The sequence below is a fragment of the Populus nigra genome, chromosome 6 (genome assembly GCF_951802175.1).
Source record: "Populus nigra chromosome 6, ddPopNigr1.1, whole genome shotgun sequence".
Taxonomy (NCBI): Eukaryota; Viridiplantae; Streptophyta; class Magnoliopsida; order Malpighiales; family Salicaceae; genus Populus; species Populus nigra.
Window position 1 is genome coordinate 8,553,752 of NC_084857.1, and position 16,625 is coordinate 8,570,376.

The window sequence follows — 16,625 nt, forward strand, 5'->3', positions numbered from 1 at the left end:
AAGAATTAACTTGTAAGTGTTTTTGACATTGAACAAAAATTATAACTATGAATTAAAAAAATTAATACTTACACATGATAAAATATAGTAAAGATCATACACGTGAATAAAGATATGTAAAATTTCAAACTAATTATTAACATAGCATAGAAATGAGATAATGTTGCATTTTCTACTATTAAACACCGTTTTGTTAGTTTTTATATAATATATATTTTAAAAAATATAAAGATTTTTTTTTAAAAATAAAATTAAAAATAAAGAAGAATATTATAAATAAATCAAGTAGAGTGATAAATATTTAAAGTATAAAAAATAAAAAGTAATATTTTTTTCAAAAAAAGTGTAAAGAAAAAAAAACTAAAAAAATATTACAAAAAAATTATGATAAATAGACAAGAGTAAAATGATAAAAATACAAAATATTAAAAATAACCTATTTTTTTTTTAAAAAAAAAACCTCGAAAATTGCAATTTTTACCACCGATGTCACCGCTATAGTACTGTTATAGTAAAAAATTATTGAAATTTATAGTTATCTCATTTCTGTATGAAAATAAATGTATAATAATATAATAATTCACCGTCTATTGTGGTTTCGTCTATGCTAAAAACGCCGTCGCTTTGAATTGATATGATGGAGGTAACGGTCTCGGGAAGCCTCATGTTTTACGGTCAGTGAACATACTTGATACTTACCAAGTGTAGTTGGAAAATCCCCTCACAGTCACAGAAAGAAGACAAGTTTATCCCACTCTTACAATCATGCAAGCCCCTTAACCAAATCCACTCCCAAATTATCACTCATGGGTTCGAACAGACAGATTATATCACCCCAGAAAATCATCACGTCCTATGCTCATTCAAGAAAATGAAGCACGCCCACAAACTGTTCGATCAAATTCCTGACAGAAACGCCTTCATTTGGAACGTAATGTTCAGAGGCTATTTACAAAACGAATCTCACTAGGAAGTTGTAGTTTTGTTTAAACAAATGAAGGGACTGAATGTCTTGCCTAATTGCTTAACTTTTCCACTTGTTCTTAAATCTTGTGTCAAGATTAATGCATTGAAAGAAGGTGAAGAGTTGCTTGTTTTGTGATTAAAAGTGGATTTAGAGCGAACCCTTTTGTGGCTTCTACGTTGATCGATATGCAAGCTAGTGGAGAAGCAATCGAAGCAGCATATAGGGTGTTTGGTGAGCTGATAGAGAGGAATTTAATTGCCTGCACTACAATGATTAATGGCTACATTCCTTGTTGTGATTTAGTAACTGCGCGTCGCCTTTTTGACTTGGCACCCGAGCGGGATATTGTGTTGTGGAATACTATGATTTCAGGTTTTATTGAGGCTGGGGATATAGGAAGAGCGTAGGAGCTTTTTAATAAGATGCCAAACAAGGATGTTATGTCTTGGAAAACAGCTTTGAATGGTTATGCTAGTAATGGGGCTGGCACAGTCTGTGAGGATTGTTTGAAGAGTTGCCAGAAAGGAACGTTTTTTGTTGAATGAGTTGGTTGAAGGGTATACACGTAATGGTTGTTTTTTTGAGGCATTGAGCGCTTTCAAGTTGATGTTAGTTGATGAAAATGGAGCTCCTAATGATGCCACACTTGTGAATGTGTTGTCTGCGTGTGCGAGATTAGGTGCTCTTGATTAATTTGGGCAAGTGGGTACATGCGTATGCAGAGAGTCATGGTTACAAGGGAAATGTTATGTTGGGAATGCTTTGATGGATATGTATGCCAAATGTGGTGTTGTGGAAACTGCTTTTGATGTGTTCAAAAGCATGGATAAGAAAGATCTGATTAGCTGGAATACGATAATTGGTGGATTGGCAGTGCATGGGCACGGAGCTGATGCCTTCAATTTGTTTTCTCAAACGAAGAGTGCAGGGGGGAATCTAGATTTAATCACATTCATAGGCATTTTGTGTGCTTGCACACACACGGGTTTGGTTGAAGATGGTTTATCATATTTCAAATCAATGACCGATAATATTCAATTGCACCTCAGATTGAACACTATGGTTGTATTGTTGATTTGCTAGGCCAAGCTGGTCTCTTGGCTCAAGCTGTGGATTTCATCAGAAAGATGCTCATAGAAGGAGATTCTTATTTGGGCTGCATTGCTTAGGGCGTGTAGGGTTTATAAAACTATTGAATTTGCTGAACTGGCTCTTGGAAAACTAATTGAATTTGAGCCAAAGAACCTTGCAATTTTTGTGATGCTTTCAAACTTGCACTGGGACCTTGGAAGATGGAAAGACGTAGCATGATTGAAAGTTGCACTGAGGGAAACAGGGTTAAAAAAATTACCAGGATGTAGTTTGATTGAGGTCAATGATTGTGTGGTTTAGTTTTATTCATTGAATGAAAGACATCCCGAGAAGGAGCGAATATATGGCACCTTGAGAGCACTGACAAAATCGATGAGATCATCAGGATACAGACCAGATTATATGGGGCTGGACGAGAGAAACTGAAGATAGAAGAGATCTTATTGAGGATGATAGAAACATCATTAAATTATTCCCTATAACATGGGTTCCTTGAACTTGAACATAATTTACCTTGCTACTTGTTTTGGCAGTTCAAAAGCAATCAAGAGACCTACGGAACTGCTTCATTCCAGGGAAATTATGTACTTTGGTACAGTCAAGAGTATCTTTGTGGCGGAGATGCTTATGCTCAAGATTTTTGTCCAGCGAAGATCCTCCTCCCTCTGGTAGTTGACTAGCTGTTGATTACAACCTAAGCTTTTTCATAAACTTCTTGCTGGTAGAGCATGCTGGGTGGTCGATTCATTGTTAGGTGTCAGAAACCAATGATGGTAGTTACAGTGTAAGTCTTGTCAGTATGCTTCCTGCTGTTGTGGAAATCATCACCGGATGTGGTAAATTTAGCAAGCTATATTCATATTGGTGATCCTTGTATTCAACCACTTCAATTATTTCCGAACATCTCATCCTTTGAAAGCTTATAAAACCAACTTTTCGTGTAGCTGAAGCTTGCTTCGCAAAAGTAAGGTTGAGCTCTATAGTAGTTGGGCTCTAAAGCAGCAAGAAATGGATTAAGCTACTTGCGTGAAAGCCATTGCACATTAGCGCATCCATTTTCTTGCCTGTCAGCCTTTTACTTTGATTGTATTGCGTAAGGCTTAACTAATAACATAGGCTGGGCTTTTCCCTATTATCAGGTACGCTTCTAAAGCTTCTTCCTTCAGCTAGATGAGGCTTTGCTTCTCCATGTTGCTATTGTTGAAATCATATCATCTTATGTAGCTTATAAAACTGTCAGAGAACCAAACTTTTTTACTCACATGCCGTTTGATTTATTTATTGTTATGTGGAGGCATATAAATAGTAGTTAGTGCATGGAATCGAACCCTTTACTCGCTGCTTTTCCAGTATGGATGCCATGATAGGAAATGAGGAAACGGAGGAGGCCAATCGATCTAATTTAACTGTTCATGTGATAGCCTATCCGGCTATCCCTAGCAATCAAATTAAGTTGGGGTGAAAAAAAAGAGCAGTGCCTGCATGGTGCATTCCATATCAAATGGGTTCGAAGGCTTGAAATCCACCCCTGGCATGTAGCCATATCCAAAGGCTAGTTTCAAATATTTCTGCAAGGTTGATTATTTCAGATAAGGAGGAAAGACTAGAAAAAAGGTGCCAAATGATTGCCAGAACATGAATTTATTGAGATTGGGATTGGTGCTGGGCTCTTTCTAGTCGACTGCGGACAATGTTTGAGGCCCAATTGGGTGTCCTCTCCTCTTGCCTTGAGATCATCTCTCGCTTAAATCAGCTCCTATCTTTAATGAGGGGGGAAAAAAGAGGAGGAGAACTTGAGCTTTTCAGCAAGCAAATAAATATACATCAATCTCTTCATATATGTACGCATGTCATTGTCATGAACAAACTGGATGTATATGACATGGTTTTCTTAACAGACAACGGCGTGTCCTAGTGAGTGAGTTTCTAAGCAATAAAGTAGTGTAATTAATGTTATTATCATCACGTCATGCGGTCCTTTTTTTTAGTGACCTAAACTCCTAAATTTTCACCTAAACACATACATTCTTAATAAAGAATGGGAGAAAAGAACAATAATTGGAAAAGGAAAGGAAAAGGGTTTTGTGACTAATCTATTTTTTAACCTTCCTCTATTATCAACCTAAACTAATACTGCACGCTTTGTACGTATTAAGTTCAATTTGTCTCTGCATTGATTTTCGAATTTAATTATCTGATCCAGTCTTTATAAATAAATTAAGGCTAATAACACTTCATCATGATGAGTATGGTGGCTATAAAAGATGAACCCTAATGACACGTGGATTTGTAATTAAGCCAGGTGGAGTCATATAAGCAAGATTGTTTATTTATTGTTTTTATTCACTTTCAATTTATGCCTGTTTGGTACCTAGGACAAAACAATGTTTGTCTAAAATTTAAAACTTTTTTATTTAAAATTAAAATTTTAAATATTTTTAAATTATACATGCTGATATCAAAATAAAATTTTTTAAAATAAAAAATATTATTATTTTAATATATTTTCAAATAAAAAATATTTTAAAAAACCATAACTATAGAATTTCCAATCATCACTTTAATGAGGTTTTTTGTGACTCTTTCGTACGGGAATGGGGAGGTTTTTTGTGACTCTTTCGTACGGGAATGGGGTCATAATGAGCGCAAATATCAAAAACTAAATTTTTATTCAATAAATAAATAAAATAAATATAAAAAGAATTAAGTAGACACTCGTGCACCATGGCTGTTGTTGAGCATTATTGGTTACTAGTCAAGCTGTGTCTGGCCAGCAACTTCAACTACACTTATCACTAGGATTTGTCGATAAAGTATACTCCTCACTAGCTCATGCACAATCCACCATTGTTATTGCTCCTTTAGAAGGTTGTTAACTACATGCCTCGGACTCAAATCAAATATATACCTAATCATGTACTTTGTTTTTTGAAAAAAGGTTGATAAAGTAGACAAACCATTTACACCCAAACAATTCATACACTAATGATTTTTTCCTTCGTAACCTAACCTAAAATCTGGATTCCAGATATTAATAATGCAAGAAACAGACTCGTTTATTCATCACTTGAACCGCGCGGTACATACCTCCATCTAACCCTAAATGTGCTGTGCAGCCATTGCAATAGGTGTTGATCACTAATCACAAAATAGCTTCTTATCCCACCAAACTATATATAAAAGTAATTAAGAGTTGATTTTAGAGGAATTTGAGAGAGGATGGTTGCTTTTGAGCAATCAATTATAACTGTACAGCTTTCACACTTGCAGCTAAGAATAAAGTGAACCAGCACCTTGTTAAGGCCATAGCATATATATATATATATATATATATATATATATATCTATCTGTGGAAATTTCTTGTTGGTTATGATTAGAGATGAAATCAGTCGGGTTTGGATTTTAATAGTTTCACTTCCAAGATGACGAGGCGCATCTTTGAACCTCTGGCTTCGATACTTTTGTGATACATTTTAATTAATTATGCAGAGTCACAAACCATTTCTGAATTATGAGATTTGTTATGATTGTATTGTTTACTCGAATTTTAAAATATTTTAGTTTAACTAGGGTTAGAATTCCAAATTATCTGTTCCGGTCTGGTAGTCATAATTAACAACTACGTATATTAAGGAAGTATACACCACACACTCATCACACGTATTCCTTAGACACATACATGCAGGTACGTTTTGATCCTAAGATTTTATAATTATGCAAACAAGTCCTTAAATAGGCAAAAATCTTTACCATTTTCTTATTACGTTTTTCCCCTTGCAGCCTGCAAAGAATTACATAGGCAATCAGTACTGCAACTTGATACTTTAATTTAAAACTATACAATTACATCATTATTTATTCAAATTAAAAATAAGACATTAGTATTATAATATAACAGATTAAGACTATAATATGATGATTTTTTTATGAACTTAAATATCAAATAAATTTGATCATAAATGAAAAAAAATATATACGTAAAAGATGATAATATCTAAGGAGTTAGAATGGGATTTTTAAAGAAATGAGTTAAAATGAAAAGAAACATAAAGCTCAAGAAACAATATCTTGCGTGCTAAATAAACAAGGGTATTTCTTGAGCACAAAGTGAATTTAATTAGGGCATGCTTAGATTAGAATGAAACTTGAATGGTGACAGAATATAGTAAAAGACAACAAGATTTCAATGCAATAGCTAAATTGAGGGTGTAAAGAAATGGAGTTATAAAAAAATGATGCATTTAAATTATACATATATTATTGAAAATTCTAATTATTAAGGAGTTAAATAGATGAATAATTTACAATTATCCAATTTTGTACTAGAGTTATTATGTAAAAAAAAAAGAGATCTGAAGACATCCATGACTATGTGAACAGACAATTAAATCTAACAGTTTGCTGGTTCAAGATCATAGTAAATAAAAAATCAATCGCATCCTGTAATGAGTTATATAGTTTAATTGTACATGTGTGTTTATATATATTTATATATAAGAAAAGCTCCACTCTCTCCATTGTCTTAATTTCCCTTAAAGTCCACCATCATTTTTGAACTAAGACAACCCCTATCAGCTTGATCTCATGATGACTACAAACAACAACCAATTTCCAGTACCGCATGGCTTCCGAGTTTCAAATCCTCGAGTGGTGGGTTTACTACAAGTACTCGATCTTCTTGATCATGATAATGATGGTTATGATCTCTCACCAAACTATGATCCTAATGACCCCGCAAAAGTTGACCTCACTCTTTGCTTAGGATCACTTTCTTGATATTCCTGAGAGATACATTTTCTTAAGAATGCACTGAAAACCGCTTCTCTTTTTCAGTATTTGATCTTTACATGAAATTGTATCTTTAATGCTTTATTTGTTTTTTGGATGTTGTTTTGAGGGAGGTCGTTTGCTCCTGGTGGTGGCGATGCCAGCTTGGCTTTATATAGGGTGGCATATGGTGGTAGTTTTTTTTTTTTTTAAAAAAAAAAATCATCATTTTTTCTTATTTCGGTGTCTTATTCTTGTACTGTCCTTAACTCTCTCCTTTTTTTTTTGGGGGAGTTTAATTCAATATCATTACTGTTCGAAGAAACAACAAATTAACAATAATTAATATTCCTGAAAAAAAAAATGTCTGCAAGGCAGTCGGTTTGAAAACGCAAAATCCTGAAAAGACCTTAGCTATGTTATCTCAGAATCCTCCAGTGCTAATAACTAATTGGTTTCTGAGTGATATTAGTGGGGTTACTCAAATCTTTATAATTTGTAATGTAGTTGCCTGGAGCTTGGGTCCCTTTACACCGAAAAAAAAACTCAGAGAAAAACAGCCAAACCGTGCGGGAATGCCGACTGAATGACTGGGCAGGAAAGAGCTATACGTACGCGAAAAAAATGGCAGATTCATGTGCTAAAATGACTTAACACCAACCATCTTTGGACTTTAATTACATTGATGTGAATATATTACTTTTCTAATATGCTATTGGGGATTTGTTGCTAAATTTTTCATGATTGAAGTGGGTCCATTTGGGTACGGTTTCCGAGATTCCAGCTGATCTGGGCATGAAGCATTTGCACGTGTAACCGTCAAACCTTAAAAGAAATATGAAGAATCATTTCTGCAGAGGAAAGGATATTTGCTTGGCTGACTATATATATTTGTTCAAAGTGGCCGGTCCATGTTCTTACCTGTAAAATGGTCGGCACAGGGCTTTCGAACCAATTAATATGCTCTGGTGAAGGGATTTTTCTTCTTCCGGAGGTGGGAGGTTGGGGAATTGGACTACTGAGAAACAAGTGGCGATTAAAGTGAAACCAGATATATAATGCATTTGATTCGGTGATGGAGATTGATTAGGACAGGACTTTGTTTTAACTTCTCCTGTGTTATTGCATTGCAGTCTGCCCAGAAAAGGATTTGCTGTCAAAGAAAGAAAGAATAAAGGTTTCTCTGTCAAAAATGGATGTCCATTGCGTATCAGAAATTAAGATGCTGTAGTTGGTAAATGTAGTCTTGGATTGATAAGTTCATACCCTTTTTCTAATGTTTGGATTTTATTCAATAACATTGTCAAAAAGGTATACATTACATTAATCATTGCACAAGCAGACCATTCTCTTAATGTCACGTTCGAGTGGAAGTTGAATTGAAGTTTATGGCGGAGAGCTGCGTTAGACTATGAGGATAACGACGACTTTTCTACCCAGACCACCTTTCGACAATTCGGGGAGAACAATAATATAGAAAAAGCAATCTAGAAGGTGTTCTAAGTTTAATTAAGAGTAAGACTTTTCTGAAGAACTTTATTTTTTTTAAAAAAACCTCAATTTCAACAAGAGGGATCTCTCGAGATTTGTATGGATTTGAAAGGTATATATAATATCATCATTAATATTAAACTGGTGTCAAGTTAATATTGAAATTAAACCGGTATCTTAATTTTAATTTTTGTTACCCTTATCAAAAACAAGAAAGAAAGAAGAGAGTATAAGTTTATGGCCATAGTCACTAGCTAGAAACAAAACTCATGTAAAAAAAAGTGTATAAATAGGTTGATCGTATATCCAATAAAAGAATTGCAGTCATGACAAAATAAGTTCGAAATACTCTCTGGTACATTTATTATCTATTTGCTTCTTGATTATGACATCTCATGATCTATTTTAACTAATTATTTGTATTTTTAAAAATATTTATATGTATTCTACTATTTTTCTTGCATATTTTTTCTTTCTTTAAGTACTGTGTGCGTTTGTATATATATGCATGTACGTTTAAACAACACCAGTTTAATTTTAATATATATTTGAAGATTTAATTAAAATTAAGAAACATGTTAAATAAGGCTATATATATTGATCTCTGCTGTGGGCATAGCATCACCGTTTTCTCCATTAATTATAGGCGCTCTCTACCTAATTATCTCAAAAAAAAAAAAAATCGCTTAACGCTTTCATGGCAAAAAATATAAAAATTTCGTACTTCTCTCAGTCGCTCTCTCCTTAAGAAATAATGGGGCATGGTTGATTCAATGTCTTTGAATCACGGCCATGTTAAAAACTTTACGGATTAAATCCTTTGAATGAAAAAAGTTAATAATAAAAATGAAAAAAATCTCTATATTAGAAGTGGAATAATTGTTACGAGTCATGTGGAGCTGCAGATACTTCATTTCGATAAGGAATATTTTGCCATAAAAACTCAATTTAACCTTGAAAAAACCTTATAAATACTATCGTATTATCTAGAATCTAATTTATCAACTTAAAAAATCCAAAAAATATATAAAAAAAATATGAAATCATCAAACCTAATTAAACTTTTCTTTCTCAACTTAAATCTAATTTTTTAGTCAATATGATGTTTTAAATAACTATAATCAAACCATTTTTATTAAATAAAACTCACAGACACTAAGATAAATTATTTTGATAATCAGAAATAGCAAAAATAATGACTCTCTTTGTACTAGAATTCGACGAAGCTCTCTCTTCCATCCCAAACTAAGAATTGAAAATAATAAAAATAAAGTTTTGTAGTAAAATTAAAGTTGAAAAAATAGATTGAAAATATATAATTTTAGAAATTAAAGGATCAAATTGACCTTTTCATGGCAACTTCAATCACACCATCTATTTTCGATGGCCTTTTCTGCCCTCTTCTTTCATTTTTTCTGTTGGTCAACAAATAGAAAGAAATTAGCTCTCGGTTTTGTAATTGAAGGACTCAAGCTCAGTGTCAAAATAAAATAAAAAAGTATTGCTTCAGTACACAATCCATTATAAATGTGTGCCTAGGATTTTACACAGTTGAACATCATCCTTCCGATTAAGTTTTTCTTGATGAGCATAAGACATGCGAATTCACTCCTTAACATAGACTGGTGGTTTGATTATACCAAACCAAAAGGTGAATCTCGGTGCATGAAAGACTGATTGGTAAGTTGTTTTTTTTTGTTATATTGCTTGTATTTTTTTTTATTTGTTTTATGGTCTTTTCAATATATTCTTGATGATTATTAAAAAAAAATATATATATCATATTGCTAAGCGTTTTGGTCTCAAATGTAAATTTCTGCACCTAGCTAGAAAACTTAATTTGTTAACGAAGAAGCAATCATAGACTCCACGGCACAATAACTTACAAGAGTAATTATATCCCACAGGCACATCAACGGAGTATAAATCATGAAAATGATTGATATCATCCATATCCATTTTAACTCGATGGTTTTCATATGCATAGCTTGTTAACCCAGTGGGAACCGCAGTCTGCTTATCCACTATGGCTACGTCCATCACGAGTCAGATTTCGAGGATATGGCAGTCATGCATGAACCATATTTCAATTAAACTCCAGTGGTCTATTTTAGCTTCCACACTAATTACAGTCAGTGGTCTATATGTTAACTCTAAAATAATGACACATGTCAACCTCATTAGCACAAATACAGAGGCGTAACCATCTTCTATCAAGTTCTAATGACATTTTTTAATCACCATGCAGTGCTTGTCATTGCTGGTGACGGGGAGTGGACGTGAAGACTAAGACCCACCAAACTCTACTGACCATTTAATTGACGATCAGTTCACCTGATCAGTACCGAAGCCGCCCAGCAAGAGATAATATAGCAATTGGGATGTGCATGGTTGACTTTCCTGTTCTAAAAAAGTTTCCATTGTAAAAAAGTGATTTCGAATCCGTTTATATATTAATCTCAGATTTTTTTTTCTCTTTAAACGATTCTAAGAACACATATTCTTAATTAATTCAGTGCACGTAGGAGAGAAAAAAGACGATGATCTTAAAATTCAAACTCGTAGATTAAAGAAAATATTTAAACATCCTTGTTATCAAACTAACCTCCTATGATTACATATAAACCATGTACATTAACACTCTGTGAAAAGCGGGTAGGAATAAATCTCTTTTGAATATGCCAAATGATTGTATACTTTTTAAGTTTTTTTTTCCCCTCTCCCTATATTCTTGTACCTTTGATTGATGGGTCATGTAGAGTTTTAATTACTTGGTGGTGAGAGACATCGAATGAGAATCATTCGAATGAGTGGTAAATATTTTGACATATCATTAAGAAAATATGACTCTGGTCGGTGGTGATATGAAGTGATTGGTGATGTAGCATGATCAATTTATAGTACGTAAATACCGTCTTAAGGAGAAATACGGTACACTTACAGCGTGGATAAAAGATTAAGTTTTTAAATTTTAGGATTACAGCTTACCTGCTATAGAGAAATAAAAAAAAATTATGAAAGTTTGAATAGTCTAAATTTTTACATAGAAATAAATTAAACATCTTTAATATTATATTAGTTCTAAAACTAAAATGCTTTATAGAAAAATAATTTATATTTAAAATTTACCTAATTAATATAATTTAACTAGCATTAGAATTCCTAACTAATAAAATTCTAATTAAATTGAAAGTCCTAGTCTACATAGTAAAAAAAATATAAATTTAATAAAGCAAACAAAAACAATCTCGCACTATATTAATTTTTATTTTTTATTTGAAAACATTACTAATATGTGATAATCATGAAATTTTACCCTGTAAAAAATATAAATTTTAAAATTTTAGTTCAATTTAATAATCGGATAAAAAATTATTCTCGTTTTAGTAGTTTGCATCTTGATTTTTTTCAAAACTCCTCATGACCTAAAAAAATCTTAATAATTAAAAAAGAAATACAACAAATATTATTATACCAATAACAAGGCAGAAAGTGCCCGTGCCAAAATAATAAAATTGGAGCTGTTCTTACTCGAGTTGTTAATTAATTAATACACTAGAGCATTTTGCGATCAAGGCAATCAAGTCTTCTGTAAAAGCAGTGTGAAATCCCCAGCAGTTTCTTATTGAGTAGTTCTTGATTATTTTACTTTCACGGCACGAACTCCTTGGGTGTGGACATGGTCAAAAAGAAAGCTTGTGCTTTCTCGGAGTTTAATAGCCTCCTATCCTATGGATCAGCTGACTGAGAAAGAAAAATCAAGAACAGACTGGAAGTGTGTAATAACTGTACTAGCAATCCAAGTGCATAATTTACAAGATTTTTCTCAGGGAGAGAGTATTACGTATTTGCGAGAATTTGTTTGATTTGCGAGAAAACAAGGGAAATTGGATCAACATTGGATTTTTTTTTCTTTTTTCTTAAAAGAGTTGTCTTTTATTCTTATTTATTTTAATTTGATTAAATTCTTATTTATTATCTTGTTGTTCTAGTTTTTTATTTTATTTGACATGGTGAATTATTACGTGCACATATACATATTAGAATGTTGAGTAGACATTTGTTAACTTTTAAAATTGAGAGCATTTTCCATTGATAATTTTTGAAAATACAAATGCTCAAATACTAAAAGTAAAAGTACATATACTCAAAAAAAAAAAAAAAAAAAAGGTAAGGGCAAAACACACCTAATAAAAAATAATGTAAAAAGTCATGCATATCTGGCAAAACGTGTTATGTGTAAACTAAATGATCATGTCAGCCTATATTTGATGGAATTTAACTGAAGCAAAAAAAAAAAAAAAAATTACTTAAATAAAAAAAAAAAAAATTCCACACCCTAGCGTGATAATTTCAAGAGGGGGAGTAGATAATTTATCAAGGTAATGTTACATAAATATTATCATGTAAAATTTTACAGAAGCCGTGTGTCATGTACTTTTTTAATTGAGAACCAATCATTTATAATTGTTTGGCTATGTTTTATTACTAATTATCAATTGACATTTTAATATGAACATTGCTTTTTATAATGTTGCAACGCTGATAATCGGCCTGAGCTTTTTATAATGTTGCAGAGGTAAAATCAGACAGGAAGGGAAATCCAGTCATAAAGTATTGGGCCCCTTTTTCGTTGTCTGGGTTACACCTTCAGAATACCATAGAAAGGGAATTCTTCTCTACTAGTTGGCTGTTCGATTTTTATTAATTGTTTTCTTAGCTTTAACCATGAAAAACCATTCTCACACGAGACAGTATAAACGGTACAGGGGGACGGGAAGCTCCGAGGAAAAAAGAAGAAATCGAGGAAGCGTGTAATTATTATTTTGGGACATAAAGAATTATGATAGTAGAAACAAAATTTTATTTAATTAAAAAAAGTTAAAATATAAAAATAATTTTAAAATAGAAGATATGCTTGTTTCAAGAGGCAGTATTTATTATTTTTTATATCTAAAATATCTATGTAAAAAAAATTTAATTTTAAAATTATTCAACTAAAATTTATGAGAAAAAAATTAATTATTATTATAGTTTTACAATTAATTAAGAGCAAACACTCGGGTACAAGTCAATAAGATTAACTCAAATTAACCCCCAAAAGATATTATTTTAAAAAAATATAAAACAAAACATTGTTTTGATTAAAAAAAATAAAAAAAATTAACATATTTACCATCAATAAATATGTTAAAAGAATGGTTCTTATATTATTACCGGACATAATTATATCTTTATTTTTTATTTTTCATGTCACTTTTATTATTTTAATTTTTTTATTTATTAGAAAACAATAACCAAACACTTACTAATAAAACATTACGAAAGTGAATGTTACCCCACCTTTGAATATTATTTGGTAGCTAGATCGTTCCCAATCTTCAAACTTTCGCTCAAAATAAGACAGGTCAAATTTTATTCTTCAGAATTCAAACAGTTCATTTTCAGCTCGCTATCCAAAGATAATGAAACAAAGAATTTTTTTCCAGACTCCAAGAAAAGGGGTCGTTTCACCGAATAAGATTTGAATTCCTATTTAGAGAAGTTCAATTTAGTTTCTGGTTGCAAAAATTTTCAGGTGTTTAAAATCATTATAAATCTCTGCAGTCCAAAATTCTCATTTTGTGCTTATAAAATGTCTATAATTTTAATAAATATCCATTTTCTTCCCTTTATTTGCTTTTTTCTGATTCATAGGAGTCGATCAAAGAAGCGGATCTTAATCATATGATTGTAAAACTTGAATGGAATTAATTTCCTTTATCTATTCTCAAAAAACAAAACAAAACAAAACAAAATCCATACAAAGGGTAAGGGAGTATGGGATCAAAGGTTATAATGTATACTTTAGGAATTATGAATGGCCCTTGTGGTTTTAGAATGGGCAATTGAGTCCTTCTCATTTCAATTCTGCAACGGTGTCGTCCTTCTTTCAAAATCAACTTCGATTGCCATTACATCGTAAGACACCGGCCCTTGTTGTTTGGAGCTTGTACCTTCAACCAAAACACATACATTAATGCGAAGTTTGCTAAACACTGCTCCGCAACAAGGCAATGTCGAGACATGCTGCCACTAGAGAAATCTACGGTAGTATACATTAAGTGCCCACTAAGAAACCAGGGGCACCATGTGCCGACCACTACCATGAACAGTTTTCACCATTGAACATGTTAGGAAGTGGGTAATCCTAAGGGTAGCCTTAACAGTAGAGGAGATCCGCTGTCTCTTTTGATGTTCTTAGTTGAAATATTAGAATTAATATTTAAAATAATTTATAAGAGTGTATTCTTAAAATCATTTAGAAGAAAGAAACATCCATTGAGGTAAAAGCTGAATGGAATAATATCATTCATCTCAAATCAAAAGAGAGGGGGAGAGAGGGGGAGAAGACCCACATGTTGGATTGCTGGCAATGTCATTCTTCTTCTTCTTCTTCTTCTTCTTCTATTAGTGTGTGTGTGTGTGTGTCTGGAATCTTCATTCATAATACAACTGAGTTTCGGTTGCCTATATTTTAAACATCCTCCGCCTAGATGTTACAGCTAATCCTTGTTTTGTTTCCTTTAGAAATAAAAACTTGTTTTCTTTTATTTTTTCAAAATAAATTAAAACTTTGGTGGTTATACATCACTGATCACGCACACAAATTCATGATAATGTGTTAATGTAGAATGTGTTTCGGAAGGCAGCTCGACACATGTTTTTAAAGATTTTGATTTTTTTTTGTTTAAGATTATGTTTTATATATTTTTATATCGTTTTTATGTGGTAGTGTTAAAAATAAATTTTTAAAAATAAAAAAAATATATTATTTAAATGCATTTTAAAAAAATCAAAAAACAACTATTATTACAATACCAATCACGATCATAATTTGGTCGCAATGGTTGGATAAGCTCCACCAAAGATCTACCCATCCGATCTTCTTTTATGTTTCTAAACTAATTTTCACAATGAACGTGGAAAGATCAACACCAAAGCTATAGTGGAAATAAACTTGAAAAGACTTGTTTTGAGGAATGATTTCTCAAATTTCATGAATGTTTTAATTCTGAGTTGACTGGCAGAGAGAGTGAGCAGAATGTGCTTCGTGCGTTGTATTTAAGGATAGGAATGAAAGCTTAATTGTCAGGTAAGTTTTTCTTCATCTATCTTCCCTTTTTATTGAACATTCTCATGACTTGCTCCAGAGTAAATTAAATCGGCTGCTGAGTTCTATTCAGTTATCAAGTATTTTTACCGAGTTACCATATTTGTGTGTTTTTCTAAGAAGTAATGCTAGGTATCTTCGATCGCTAACATGGTTACTAAAATTAAAACCTCATTATTATTATTATCCGATCACAAACCTTGTTACATTATTTCATTTATCATATTAATTACCTGTCGCAAACTGCAATGTATGTGAAATCTCGATTCCTGCATTTCATAAAACTTATTCTTTTTATATGAAATACATGTAAACTTAATTATTAAATTTAAAATAATAGGTACGTAAATTATTAAGGATTAATGACGTAGCAGGGATCATGAAGCCTAAATTACTTGACAATCTTAGAAGATAGATCATGCATTTCAAGATCCAAGTCTTTTAGGTGAATAATGATAACGATAATGATGTTTGTTCCAAGTTTTATCCGCTATAAAAGAAGCAATAAACTCTTTCACAATCCTCTTTTTTTAATATCATCTTTCACGGTCCAAAAACCCTAATCACTTATGATTCATTACTTTATCCCCCAAATAGAAAAGAAAATTAATTTTTTTAAAAAAACAAAATGTTGCATTCAATTTAAATAAAATCAAATGATTTAGATATGCCAGTACTTACAACAACAAAAAGTCAGAAATGACAAAATAACGCAAAAAAATCAATGACTGGACTAATGGGTTGAAAAAAATAACAAAAATAATGGCAATCGTATTGGAGTAGCTTCTTCGGGATTTGTAGTTGTATAAAATCTATGAGTTTTTTGTTTTTCTCTCAAAATTAGATAGGAGGTCTCTGTAGCTTAATTGCCTGAAAATCTTGACTCCACCTCTTGTGGTTTGCTATTTATTTATTTATTTATTATAAATCTCAGCTAATACTAATCTTACCAAATAGTAAAAGAGCTAGCCACGCCACACTCTACTACAAATTGGCTAAAAATGTTGTTCTTTTGCCAAACCATAAGGCAACCCATTCCATTTAATACACATACTATTTTTCAACAGTGTAGTGTTAAGGAAGCCATAAATAATAATAAAAAAAATTATTTTTTAAAAGTTTTTCTCCCCTAATTTTAAAGCTCCAAAGAATTG

The 16,625-nt window shown here is 32.0% G+C and overlaps 1 pseudogene; it reads left to right on the plus strand.

Annotated features, from left to right (window-relative positions):
* The first annotated feature begins 626 nt into the window (after window positions 1–626).
* On the plus strand, window positions 627–3,320 carry LOC133696877 (pentatricopeptide repeat-containing protein At1g08070, chloroplastic-like; annotated as a pseudogene).
* The last annotated feature ends 13,305 nt before the right edge of the window (window positions 3,321–16,625 follow it).